Below are 12,667 nucleotides of genomic sequence, written 5' to 3' on the forward strand. Positions count from 1 at the left end.
CTAGGACCAGAATTTGAGGTGTTTGAGGGTTTTTAATAAAAATAATAATAATAATTAGATGAAAGATTTGAGGAAAGCTGAGCAGGCTTTTTGAGCACCAAAATTTTGGACTACAAGCTAGGTAAAATAAATGAATCAATCTTTTTTTGTGGCAATCATCCTAGCTGTAGTAAGCTTTGAAGTGTGTTTACACATAATGCTATTTCTGGTTTAAAGTTCAAGTGCTTCCAACATTCTTTTTAATAGTAAAATTACTGAAGGCATTAGTCATTTTGAAAGCAAATTAGAAAAGATATAACAAAACAGAGAGCTAGATTAATGAAGAAGGCTTGGTTACTTCTGACCTGTTTTTAAATATATTCCCCCCCCCCCCCCCCCCCATGGCAAGATTTTTCCTGTATTTGTTCTGTAGTTGTCACTATGTAAATGATTTTCTTGTGTCTATAAATAGCTGGTGAGACTGGAACTCGTGCTTATAAATTAGAGAACCTAAATATATCTGACCTTAAGAACCATGACAGAGTTGAATTTGCACTTGGTTTGGTAATGCCATATGGAAGAACAGGAGACACAAGAGAAGCCTAATGAGCATGCTTGTGAAAAGCATGGGAAACAGAAATACAATTTGACAACTGTAGCACCTCCAAAGGCAGCTGATGTGGAGGGAATTTGACTTGTATTCCTGGCTAGGAAGGAGATGAAACTTTACTGAAATTCAGCAAATGTTATCAAAATTTTATCTGCAGCTGAATTCATATCAGCTGGGTACTACTACACTACAATTCAGAATCAATAGTTCAATAGTCACAACTATAAGGCCACAGTATGTCATAGTCTTTTTGACAGGTTTTTTTTTTTCATAAAAGCTATATGTCAGGGACATTAGAGAACATAATAATACATAGAAAATTGAATACTAGTCGTAGAAGAAACAAATCAGAATGTATCTCCAAGCAATTCAGAACACATTCATGAATGGAAATGGAAAACTGATGAGAGAGGTATGAAAAAAAGCACAGTAGAACATAAAAAAAAACTTGTGTACAAGAAGACATGCTCATAGAAAGAGCTTATGATTTTACCATTTAAACTAGAAAATAGTCTACTGAGGGCGCCCATGTGAAAGAGCAAAATATTCCATTTCTGAAACTCTGCAGGTGATGGTGGTTTACATTTGAACAGATGTGACTAACCACATTTGATCTGCAGCTGCTGATGTATTTGAAACATTCTGAAATTCTATGTATTTCCTTTTAAATTTAACTATAGAATACATTATGACATCCTAAAAGCTATTTTTAAAAGTTAATTCTAAATTCTTAAAAGTTAATTCTAAATTATTTGAAAAAGTTTGGAGAGTAATGGAAAAGACAGGGAGGATGGAAATGGGCTGCTTTTATAGAACATGTAATTTGCAACATTTAGAACGCAGTGAAGGGCTCAGCTCAAAGATACGAATAAACAAAAGCAAAGTCAAAACCAAACACAAATAAAAAATAAGTAAAATTAAATGTGAAAACAAGCAAAATATGACAATGAATTAGAGACATGATGAATGCACGGAATTGGGGTGGGGGGGAAGAAAAAAAATGCTGATTTCTTTAGAGAGCTCTTCAATGCAGGAAGAAACTTACTTTGGTGATCACATCTTGCATTTGGGAAATAATGCCATGTTGTGTTAAGTTGTGTTTATTTCAGAAAACACATTTGTGTTGACTCATTTATGTGACAAGCATTGCTAGAGGCAGGTGTTGTTCTGACTTTTATAACTATCCAACCTAATTACCTAATGAATTGAAAAAAAAGAAGAAAAAAAAAGAAAAAAAAAAAAACAACCAGCACCACCACCAACAAAAAACCTTTTGAGAACCAACAGACTTTGACTCTAACAACTGGCAAGAGAAAGCAACATCAAGGAAGTTATTCATAATGTGCTGTTTAATTACATGTATACCAAGCTGAACAATAACTAAAAAAAATACAAGGCCATTCAAAACTAAATGTCAAAATTCAACCATGGAAGAAGCTACAGTGACTCATTCTGCTGCAGTTTCTACAGTGAGGCTGTTTAAACTTAGCAACGCTTGCAATCATATCTGAATGCCCCCTAATTCTATTTCCCCAAATAATTTGTATGAAGAACTCTCTTAAGCACACCACATAGTATCATAGGATCATACACTCATTTATGTTGGAAAAAGTTCAACTACATTGTCTTCTAGTTTATGAATTGAATTAACATTTTTATTCATTCATTTTATTTTATTTCAAGCATTTGAATTAACATTTTTATTGTGAGAATGTTTTTCCTGTAATATATACACTATATTCCAGGAGGTTAAAAAAAAAAAGATTTATTATTATTATTATTATTATTATTATTATTAGCTATACCTGTTAATCATTAAAAAGGTCTATTTTTAAATCCCTATTTCAATTTGTAAATTATTTAAGAGTGAAGGTATCTATGAGTTTAACGGAGTTGGCTTTGAATCATTTCATTGACACCGAGGTAAAAATTTTTACATTTTTGAAAAATGTTTAGACAGTTAGTTTATAACGGTACATTTTTAAAAACATCAGAAGTCTATTTTTTAAGTGTTATCAACTATTAAAGACATTTTTGTGACAAATGCTTTTGTGGGATTTTTTTTTTCTTTCATTCATGTTTGAAACTTAGTGGGATAAATACTTCAACAGTAAATTCATGTGTCTCAGTTATTAGCCTTCCCTCTGAGATAGAATTAGAATTTACTTAACGAACACTTTTCAGTTTTTGAGAGTAACACAGACATTTGACTTTCAGACATTTGTACAAAACTTAACAACCCATCATGTAACATGATGGCTCTCAAGAAGATAATTGCTCAGAAATTTCTAAGAAAATTATGTTCAACAAATCAAGAGAATGTTGACAATGTTAATTCTTCTCAGTGATTGTATCAATGATTTTGCATTTTGTACTAGAAATATTACAGAAGCACAAAGATGCTGATGGGAAGTTTGCTCAAAAATCGTTGTTATTAATTCAGAATATCAAACTTTTTTTTAACAAGTAGAAAATTATAACTTTTTTCCTATTCTACTTTTTTTTAAAAAAAAAAAAATATATAATATTTTCTTTCTTTTTTTCCCAATTATCTCTCAAGTCTCCCTGTCTTAACATTGTCTCAGTCCTGTAAGAGTTACTAGCTGAGTTAATTAAGTTTCTGTCCAAATATACTTAGGTCTTGATGAATTTGCTTTTATAGGATTTCATTTGTATTTACACAAACACAATATACTCTATGTATTCTTCATATTCTACTTAAAGAAAATATCTTACCACCACAAATTAAAGTAAAATTATTAAATAGTTCTTCACTGAGGGGGAAAAACAAATAAACAAACAAAAAAGACACAGAAAATTCTTTTATACAGAAAGATAAATGCAGAGACCTACATCTTTCACAGTATGTCAGCTTCTTTGGACAGTATTTTCAGGATATCAGGTCATTGACAACATAACTTTCAGCCTTGTGTACTTGTTGTATTTTGGAAGGCCACGTATTCAAGGAATTTTCTGTGTCATTATAAGGTTTTGTATGAGGAAAACCCAGGTACATAAAGATGACTGGATCCAAGCTCACTTTTGTGAAACTTGCTTCCGAACACTTGATAACTCTCACAGGCATTCAGAGGGGAACAATGCTAACCAGAGTAGCATTGAAGATTTTCAAATAATATTTTCAGACAACATTTATACAAGTGTTCTGAGTCTCTAATGTCATGTCTTCAAGCAATCTTAATGCTGCCTGCTAATATGTTACCCGTGTTTTTGGTTGCTTTTTCAGTTTCTTTTTAATATGAGTTTCCATTTCAATGATATTCCCTTTTTAGAAATTAAACACATTTTCTTACATGGAAGAAAATACTATATTAGAGTGTCATAATGACATCTCACTGCATAGGAATATCCAGGTACAAAAGTACATATTTTATTGACTCAGTACTCCTGTCTTTTTTTTTTTTTTTTCCCTCTGATTTAGCTATGTAGGTCAATATGGAGAATTGGTTCTCCAGAATATGTTTTCTAGGACAGATGACTATCTTCCCTTCATGTCAAAGATCAGTGACATATCAGGAAGGTTAAATCCCAAGGTGCTTCAAAGCACCCGAAGGACCTTTAAAGTTAAGAATCATCTTATGTCTAAACCTTGATCTACTCAGATTCTTTAATTAGATTTGGAGACATTATCACAAGAGACCATTCTGAGGTCTGGAGAGGCAGATCGGTCTCATACATTTTTTAGCAGACTATTAGATTATTATTTTAGCAGACCTGTAATAGATTATTATGGACAGTTTCCTGTGCTGTGATATTCCCATTGAATAAAAAGTCTCTAAAGACATCAGACATCTCAGGAAGGACTTAAATTCCTTAGTTTAATCTTCTAGCAAAATAAATAAATAAATAAATAAATCAGAGATTTTTAAGGGAGCAGGAAAATTTTAATGTTGTTATGGTCAAAACCTTGCATACTGTGAAAATCAGAAAGTTCAAATTCTCTAGAAAGATTAATTCATTCTACGCTTCTCTGGCACAGTCAGTTGAAAATTTTCAGAAGCTTTATTTAAAATAAAAAACAATCTTTTATTAATGCCAACTTCTGAATAACAAGGCAGAGGCTCTAATGGTTAAGAATGGGAAATTCACAAAATACCTACTTGTTATAAAATATTTGAAGAGTAAATATTCACTTTTTGTTGTTCTGTCTAGGCTTCAGATGTACCAGTTCCTGTCCTGAACTTCTTTAAGGTAGATTTACATGATCTCTTTTAAGGTGGAAAAGACAAAATTCATCTTGTTTAAGTTTTTAAGATTATGTTTATAATGATTGTGATACAAGAAATAGCAACTCTGACAAACTATGAAGAAAAAAAGTGCATAGACCCACCTGTCAAAAAGATATAGTCAATTCCTTTTGTGTTCTACAAAAAGTAAATATATTTAAAAAGCTTATGGAGCAAAGGATTTTATTGTAATAGAGTTTTGTAGAGGAGTAAGTGATTGCACATGTAAAAAAAGGACAGGGAAGCCCTGAAATTTTCGCTGTTCCATGTTCCCCTGACATTATGTTCTCTCCTGCATATTCATTATTGACCATCAGCATCTTCAAGCCGGTTGTTTTTAACTGACCTGGGGAGGATATTCATAGGTTCTTCTGCCAATAAACTGTAAGGAAAAACAGACAATAAAGAACAAACATCAGTATTTCCTGTTAATCCTTTCAAAACTTCTACTTCATTTGCTACAAATAAAGAATGGGTCAAGTACTGTAGTTTCAAAGCATTGTAGCAGGAACCTGACAGGGCCTACATGACAGTTATGTCAATTACCTTGTTTATATTGCTCACCAGTATTTCAATTTTTGCCACTTCTCCTTGATCTAAGAGTGCAGCAGACGTTAACATGGGCTGTGTTCTGAGCAGATACAGTGTGAAGTTCAAGTCGCCTGCTGATGTGCTGCAGTCATTTCAGTTCTCATGAACTGAAATCTCAGTTCTCAGCTAACACGGTCAATAATTTATGAAGAAAATGCATTATGATGCACCGGGCATAGACTACAAACATGATTATATGCCCACATGTGAATAACAAAGAAGTTTGGTAATGCCTAATAATTCTAAACAGAGAGCTACTCAGATCATACTTTTCTGAAACATGAAGAAAGAAGGGAAAGAAGGGAAAGAAGGGAAAGGGAAGGGGAAGGGGAAGGGGAAGGGGAAGGGGAAGGGGAAGGGGAAGGGGAAGGGGAAGGGGAAGGGGAAGGGGAAGGGGAAGGGGAAGGGGAAGGGGAAGGGGAAGGGGAAGGGGAAGGGGAAGGGGAAGGGGAAGGGGAAGGGGAAGGGGAAGGGGAAGGGGAAGGGGAAGGGGAAGGGGAAGGGGAAGGGAAGGGAAGGGAAGGGAAGGGAAGGGAAGGGAAGGGAAGGGAAGGGAAGGGAAGGGAAGGGAAGGGAAGGGAAGGGAAGGGAAGGGAAGGGAAGGGAAGGGAAGGGAAGGGAAGGGAAGGGAAGGGAAGGGAAGGGAAGGGAAGGGAAGGGAAGGGAAGGGAAGGGAAGGGAAGGGAAGGGAAGGGAAGGGAAGGGAAGGGAAGGGAAGGGAAGGGAAGGGAAGGGAAGGGAAGGGAAGGGAAGGGAAGGGAAGGGAAGGGAAGGGAAGGGAAGGGAAGGGAAGGGAAGGGAAGGGAAGGGAAGGGAAGGGAGGGAGGGAGGGAGGGAGGGAGGGAGGGAGGGAGGGAGGGAGGGAGGGAGGAAGGAAGGAAGGAAGGAAGGAAGGAAGGAAGGAAGGAAGGAAGGAAGGAAGGAAGGAAGGAAGGAAGGAAGGAAGGAAGGAAGGAAGGAAGGAAGGAAGGAAGGAAGGAAGGAAGGAAGGAAGGAAGGAAGGAAGGAAGGAAGGAAGGAAGGAAGGAAGGAAACTTTAACCTTGAAATATTTGGAGAAACTGTTGTTATGCAAAATTATGATTCACAGGACATATAGTTTAATTGTCCACATTACCAATATGAAAAGACTTCAGATGTCAACTCATGTACTCTGTAATGCTGCAAAAAAAAAGACAGTTGTGACTTCAGAGATGTACAACATTCAAAACATTAATAAAACACCTAAACAGACAATTAACTCACCACTGGGAAAAAAAGCTAGAAATAAAATGTCCAATTGGTACAACTTCCTTAGCACAAACTTCTCTTTAGCAAATTCTCACTACAGAAAGATATGGAAAATTACTTTTGAGCCATACATAATAGAAAACCAAGGGTCACAAACTGAAAGAAGAAAATATAAGTCACAACATGCAATAGAAGCCATGAAATGAATGACAGTACAATTAACATGACAGAGAGAAGATGGAAACTTGTCAGAAATTGCTGTACAGCTGTTCAAATTTGATAATACTGTGGAATGGATTTCTTCACACTATCTATTAGAAAAAAAGTTTTCAATCAAAAAGTGAGGGAATGAAACATGAGTGTGTATTCACTCATCCATGTGCGTGCCTGTGTGTGTGAGTCCTTCTATGGAGGCTGGTAACACAGGAAGGAGCTCAGCAAGGCTGTTAGATCATGCAGACAATGAAAAAGTGTTTTACTGCTGAGACTGTGAGAAGCAATAATTGCAGGAATGCAGTGATGGCAACTTTGGACTGGCTTTTGGCTGTTGGAAAATGATTTCTAATGTCATTATAAAGAAGTTCAACAACTATTCCAAAGTCAACTGGAGATAAAGAGTCTTTGGGCATTTGGGAAGTTTGGTTGAGAGATGTATCAGCAACCATTCACTCTGGGATTGCGGGGAAGAAGCTGGCTCTAACAGATCCCATAAGGATGGAGATGGGTAGTCTTGCCTGTTTGAATTTGACTGAAGATGCTAGCTACTCTGCTGAAAACAAAAACAAAAACAAAGCAAAACAAAACAAAAAAAAAAGAAAAAAGCTAAATAACTTTCTCAAAAAAAGAAATTATGTTGCTGCACTTTCCATTGAGAAAAGTGTTATTTCTATCCCTCTGCCTACTGGAAACCTTCGGGGAAACACAGAGCAAAAACCCTTAACTGAGTGACTGCAGACATTTGGTAGAACATCTCTACTGAAGTTTTATCAGGATGGGCACACATAGAAGAAAGGAAAAAAATATATTGTTCTAAAAATCAGTCAGTATGAACCGAAATTCTACACCCTTCAGTCTCTATCTGTTCATATAGACTATGTCAGAGCAAACTTCACTGGAGTAAAATTCACTTGCTCATTATACGACTTGCAAAGGGAATGAGTGAATATTTCACACTGGGACTAGCTGCAATACTGAATGTACTCAGGAAAAATCAGCTTCTTGTGATTGTCTAATCTGTATCAGGTCAGCTATGAGACAGAAGACAACATATGCTCTGAGAGTTTCTGGTAACTGAAAAAAAGTGATAAAGAAAATGGCTACTCTTTAGATTAGAAAATATTGAGTGCATTAGTTCTTTTTTGAATTCCCTGATTAATGCTCTAAATTGAAGAAAAGAGAAAATGGGAGAGAAATGACTATATGATTTCACACGTATTTATCCTTTAAAACTTGGGGCAAGGAGGTTCACTGGTTTCCCATAATAACTGAAGGCTTATGTATCTCCCAGATTTCAAAAACTGTCCTTATTTGTGTTTAAGAAAAATAACATCTGGAATAAGGATTGCAAACAAAGAGATGCCACCTGATAGCACCTAAATATTGTGTCCTAAAGCTGGTGTATATTACCTTGTTTCATATAATTAAGAAGTTTTTTTGTTTGTTTGTTTCTAATAAAACTAAAAATAAGAAACAGAAACAAAACATTCCTTATAAGAGGCAAAATTAAGGGCCAGGTTAGAGCAACACTTTTGCATTTGACTCAGTACCATCTTTTTTGTTGTTGTTTCAACATATGAAATAAATTGCTCTTTCTCCTTTCTGTTCAGGAAGACAGTAAGAAGCTACTGCATTTCTTCCTTATTCTTTCTGAAGCAGGTGACATGCTCCCCTGTTCCTGCATTTACTCATTTTAAATTTTGCAGAAAATACATTTTTGCACTTACAGAAATGTTAACAGAAAACACCTAGTACATTTGCTGCTGTTTGAGAGCCATGTTTCCTCACACATTTTAATGAAGCTGTACTAGCCAATCCTTGACAATATAATCAGGTTGTAGCATTGGCTTTTGGCAAGATTTGCTGCTCATATTTGAATGCAGCTACAAAATGTATCACTGAACTTTATATATAATCTTTGTGAACTCTTGTGAAGAGTCTTCCTTCCATCTAACTGGATCATCAGATCATCAGAATCCAAGAAACAACTGTAAGCCATTAAATGTACGTAGGAAAGGCTGAATGGTGATTGTAACTCCAGTGTCAAAATACGTCCCTGAAGAGTTCCCTGATTTGTTGACAAAAATAAATAAATAAATAAAAATTAAAGAACCCATCCAAAACCAACCAACCAACCAAATAAGCCAACAACAACCAACCAACCACAACCAACCAACAACAAAAACAAAAACAATCAAAAAACCAAAATCCACAGCCTATAAATCACATATAATTATAACCATTACATACAACAATTGAGATTAAAGTATGTTCTTAACAACCATTTAAAATATAGCCCATTTTAAATATTTCAATTAATGTAATGGAAAGATGTAATTGCCTGCATAATTTACTCTTCAAATCATTCGAGTTGAAGAACTGGCTGACACACATGCTAAATCTCCTAAAGGAACCTGTTTTAATTCACTTGAATTCATTCCCCACTAAATGCTCAGAAAAAGTAATGCCTGAGTAAAGAGCAAATGTCTTAATGGGAAATATTTTATTTTAAATAGAAATTAAATAGTTGTTTTAGAGTCAGACCAGCTTGGAAATTTCACCGTGCAGCGCAGTTTTGTTGTTGTTGCTGCTGTTGGCTTGTTTTGTTGTTGGCTTTGCAATATATGAGAAATTTACAGAAACAACATAACAGAGTGACCTGTAGTAGAGCTATACCTGGTACTGTTACACATGAGAGTTATCATGATTCAAGTGGCCACAGAAAATTGCTGGTAATGGAGATATTACAAAAAGATGACTTACACAAACCTTTAAATCCAGGGAAGGCTGTATTGCAAATACTCTTTCAAAGGAGCAATTAGATGCCTGTTTCCTGAAGATTAAGCAAGTTGTAAAGTTGGACTTGTAAAGTCTGAATTCAAAAAAAAAAAAAAGCAAAGATCTTTTCCAAATCTATGCCGAAAAACAAAACTATTCAAGCTATCATTTCTTCCGTACCCAAGAATTATCTCAAGGATAGTCCCATCTTTGTCATGCAGAACAACCTTATTGGCATAATCATGTCTCCTTTAACTGTGCTAAGACACATAATGGGGTGAAGGTGTGGTGGTGTATGAAGCCTGATGCAGCACACATTTGCTCCAGCCATTTGCTTGGCTCCCATTTTCATTAAGCGAGATTTTGAGTTGCTCTTTCTATATGAAAGGTAAGAATGTTAGATTCAAAACCATTTTTTTTTTTGCTATGGATTATGACGAATGACACACACACAAAATGATGATAGTCCTTCATTAAAGACAGAGGTTGTGTTACTTTGTGCCCTGCTTCAAATGCAGAAAAGTGTACAGCACAACTGACAATTCATCAGCAGTAATGAAAACAGCATTACCAGATATCTGTATTTAACAGATACTGTTATTAACAGTAACAGATATCTGAGAATTGCCTGGTATGTTACTGAAATTATCCTTCAAGTTTGAGGTTTCTGCAGTGACTAACAATTACAGGATTCCCTTGGGCATCTTACACCAAATTAGAGCAGAAATGGATTTCACTACCTACCTTTCGACAGTGTTGTGGATTTGTGCATTTCTTGATATTACAAAAGATGATCTACATCTCACATGATGAAGACTTGCAGTTCCTGAGTAGACTTCATTGTGCTTTGTAGAAGTTTCTGTCCTTTGAGTCCAGAGCTCCGAAGGCTAAATTTTAATCTGTATTAGGTACTAGTGCTGACCCAAGACACAAAGAAGCTTGCTTACTGTTGTGGTTTAACCTGGCTGGCAGCTAAACACCACACAGCCATTCGCTCACCCTCCCCCCTCCCTCTCTGGGATGGGGGAGAGAAATGGGAAAGTGAAGCCTGTGAGTTGAGATAAAGACAGTTTATTAAGACAGGAAAATAATAATAATAATAATAATAATAGTAATGTGTAAGAAACAAGTGATGCACATTGCAATTGCTCACCACCCGCTGACCGATGCCCAGCCTATCCCCGAGTAGCCAGCCCCCCACCCCGGCCAGCCACCCCGATATATTGTTTAGCATGACGTCAGATGGTATGGAATACCCCTTTGGCCAGTTTGGGTCAGCTGTCCTGGGTCTGTCCCTCCCAGCTCTGGCTGGACCCTCAGCCTGCTCGCTGGCAGGACAGAGCAAGAAGCTGAAAAGTCCTTGGCTTAGTGTAAGCACTGCTCTGCAACAATTAAAACATTAGTGTGCTATCAACATTATTCTCATCCTAAATCCCAAACACAGCACCATACCAGCTACTAGGGGGAAACTAACTCTGTCCTAACTGAAACCAGGACACTTACCTACCTCATAAATTCATAAGTGTAATCAATTTGCTCCAGCAATGAATAAAACAGTATGTGTTGTTCCTGCACCACAGCTACACACCAAACAGTGAAAAAACATGTGACTCAATATTCTGACACTTCAGAGGAAAAGGAAAAAAATACATATTCAAGTCACTTCCCTTCATTAGAAAAAATATATAGGTACAAAAAATTGCTTCCATATGTAAATCTGTCCCGTTTCAGCAGACTCAGAGATAATCACTTCAAAATGAGTAAGTACAGGAAGAACACAGTCACCTCTTATTTTCATCATCAACAAATAAAACTTAATGGAGTCTTGCATATCTTCCATCTAACATATACCAATCATTCAAACCTCTCTGGCTTTTTCAGATCATTAGCTATACAAAAATGGGGTCAGGATTTACACGAGATTTGGGTATATAAAATCTGACCGTGGGCAGAGTGTCGTAACATGCTCCCAAGCTAATGTGGTTTCCCTGAATGTTTTTTAAAGGTCAAACATGGGACAGCTTCATACGGCACATGTGGAAGTGCGTGGTGTGAAGGCTAGCTAGGAATAACAGTGCAGTGGTGTGAAAACTTTGGGATGGAGGCCTCCAGCTGACATCTAGTCAATAAATGGTGGCTTCAAGGCCAGCTGTGCTCAAAAGTGTTTTTTATTATCAGTGGTATGTGTGTTCTCTGAGCTATGACTTGGATTTTTTCAACTGAAATTTTGCATTCAGATCAACACAGTTGTTATGGCCAGAAGCAAGAACATCATCCTTCCAACTACCTCCCATTTTCCTCCAGAGTTCATTAAAAATGTAAACTTTGATCAGACATCCCTTTTTGTATGCAGCAGCTCATCCACTGCTCTGACAGATGCACCAGAGAGAGACTAACTCTTGCCTTTTGCCAACTGCCATGCTGAATAGCAAGTCTGACAGGCAACTGGACAACATCCTTTTTTATCTACTGGAACTTGACAGCCATTCTCACTGTGGCTTCTCTGTCTAGAGGAGAGAAAAGGAATGTCTAAGCAGCAGAAATTATCATCAGCACTTATTTCAAAGGATCCAAAGATCTCTAACTTGTGAAGTGCTTGTGTTCCTCAAATGACTACAGACCTTAATTCTTGCAGCCCTAGCACTTTGCAGGGCCCTTACCAGGGTTTCAGAGTGACAGCTGTGGCACACAGCTATGTGCCTTGTGAGGAATTCTCCCTTACAGAGAAGGTGGGGCCCGCTTTCTGAATCTTTTCTTGTCCATCTGCTTTTTCAATATTTTCAATAAAACATTTGTCTTCCAAGCAGTAAAGGTTTCATACGATCATGAGTCTGGGAATCTCTCAGGCAACAACATGGGCAGGAAAGACTGGACTCAGCTAAATAAAGTGCACACCCCACCTCTTGGTCTAGAATTTTGACTGTCTAGCCTGAAGAAGCCCTGTGATCTCAAAGACTGAAAAGCTGCATAGTAACCTGATCTGAGGGCTAGACAACAAATAAAACATCTACCACTGAAGA

General features: G+C 36.7%; 1 long non-coding RNA gene across 1 annotated transcript; it reads right to left on the minus strand.

Annotated features, from left to right (window-relative positions):
• Positions 1–3,633: 3,633 nt before the first annotated feature.
• Positions 3,634–11,300, minus strand: LOC308191296. Its single transcript, XR_013947876.1, has 4 exons — positions 10,392–11,300; positions 9,639–9,702; positions 6,541–6,584; positions 3,634–5,215 (listed from the first exon to the last, which is right to left on the minus strand). It is a non-coding gene; the product is annotated as an uncharacterized lncRNA (long non-coding RNA).
• Between the last annotated feature and the right edge of the window lie 1,367 nt (positions 11,301–12,667).

The sequence above is a fragment of the Anser brachyrhynchus genome, assembly GCF_964034855.1.
Source record: "Anser brachyrhynchus genome assembly, chromosome: 2".
NCBI classification, from domain to species: Eukaryota; Metazoa; Chordata; class Aves; order Anseriformes; family Anatidae; genus Anser; species Anser brachyrhynchus.